This window comes from Apium graveolens, chromosome 9 (assembly GCF_009905375.1).
Source record: "Apium graveolens cultivar Ventura chromosome 9, ASM990537v1, whole genome shotgun sequence".
NCBI classification, from domain to species: domain Eukaryota; kingdom Viridiplantae; phylum Streptophyta; class Magnoliopsida; order Apiales; family Apiaceae; genus Apium; species Apium graveolens.
The window spans coordinates 31,747,559-31,749,233 of record NC_133655.1 but is presented as its reverse complement, the minus strand read 5'-3'; the positions used below and the strand labels follow the sequence as shown (position 1 = coordinate 31,749,233).

At 38.0% G+C, this 1,675-nt stretch overlaps 1 non-coding gene across 1 annotated transcript; it reads right to left on the bottom strand.

Moving 5' to 3' along the window:
- Positions 1-1,126: 1,126 nt before the first annotated feature.
- On the bottom strand, positions 1,127-1,233 carry LOC141688393 (small nucleolar RNA R71). The gene has a single exon (XR_012561837.1). It is a non-coding gene; the product is annotated as a small nucleolar RNA R71 (small nucleolar RNA).
- Between the last annotated feature and the right edge of the window lie 442 nt (positions 1,234-1,675).

The window sequence follows — 1,675 nt, the reverse complement described above, 5'->3', positions numbered from 1 at the left end:
TTATATGGTCCATCATTAATTCTATCAAGGTATTCTGGATCTGTGGCTTCCAGAAATATAGCCATCTTTACTTTCCATATAGGATACTCAGATGTTGTCAGTATGGGAATCCTAATACTCTCATATCGACTGTGAGTTTGATTGTTTTGAGTATCTTGAGTTTTGGTGGGCTTATTTGGAGTTTGTGTTTCTTCAGACATGATTGTAAACTGGATCTCACTATTTGTATATCAACAGAGAGGCTCTGATACCACTTATTAGTACACAACACTATAGAAGGGGGTTGAATATAGTGTTTATACAATCAAATCGATTTAGAACACAAGTATGTAACAGTAATCAAGTTTATTCAATATAATAAGCTATATTACAAAGTAGGTTAAACTTCTCTCTCAGTGATGAACAATATCACTAAGAGCTGCTAGGTTACAATGAATAATGTTCTCGTTAATGATAATATTTATAGTGTAAACCCTAAGCTGTGTTTATATAGTACACAGTTACAAGATTTCTTCTAATTGATATGGAATATAATTTTGTCTCCTAAAATATATCAATCAGATATTATCTTCTACAAGTCTTCTAGCTGTCCAACTCTTCACGCATATCTTCTTTTGTTTTAGTCCAGATATTCTCCTGTAAATCAGCCGCATTCCTTATCTGAAGTACCCACACTTAAGTCCTGATATAAATCCTGACAACCTTAAGTTCTGATATAAGTTCTGATTTCAGTAAGTTCTGATTTCTCGTAAGTCCTGATATTAAGTTCTGAAACTAAACACAACAGATTAGACATGACATCACAAATATATCTAACAGACCAGCCATCAGGGCTAACACTTTTTAGATTAAGTCGAGCATGATTCAGATGATATAGAACTCAGTTCAGTTTGGGGGTTCTCCTACTGAAGACCCCAACATGCACATCAGGGATTTCATCGAGATCTGCGATACTTTCAAATTCAACGATGTGACTGAGGATGCTATTAAGCTACGACTCTTCCCGTTCTCTCTGAGGGACAAAGCTAAGTGCTGGTTACATTCTCTACCAGCAGGGTCTATCACCACTTAGGAAGATCTTACTCAAAAGTTTCTCACTAAATTCTTCCCCATGGCAAAGACTACAGCAATCAGAAATGCTCTTACTCAGTTTGCTCAACAAATTGGAGAATCTTTGTGTGAGGCTTGGGATTGATATAAGGAGATGTTAAGGAAGTGCCCATACCATGGCATGCCTAATTGGATGATTATTAACTGCTTCTATAATGGATTGGGTCCTACTTCTAGGCCCATGCTTGATGTAGCATCAGGTGGAGCCTTGTGGGATAAGAGCTACGATGAAGCTTATGAACTTGTTGAACTGATGGCTGCTAATGAGTACCAGAATCCTTCCCAGAGACTGACTCAGGGAAAAGTAGCTGGAATTCTGGAGTTGGACGTAGCAACTGCTATTGCTGCCCAACTTAAGTCTTTGACAATTAAGGTGGATACTTTGGCTAATTATAGAGTTAATGAAATCACTAGTGTTTGTGAGCTTTGTGATGGTGCCCATGAGACTGATCAGTGTGCAATTTTTAGTGAATCAGCTTAGTTCGTGAGTGACTTCCAGCGATCGCAGCAACCTGTGCCAACCACCTATCATCCTAACAACCGCAATCATCCTAATTACAGTTGG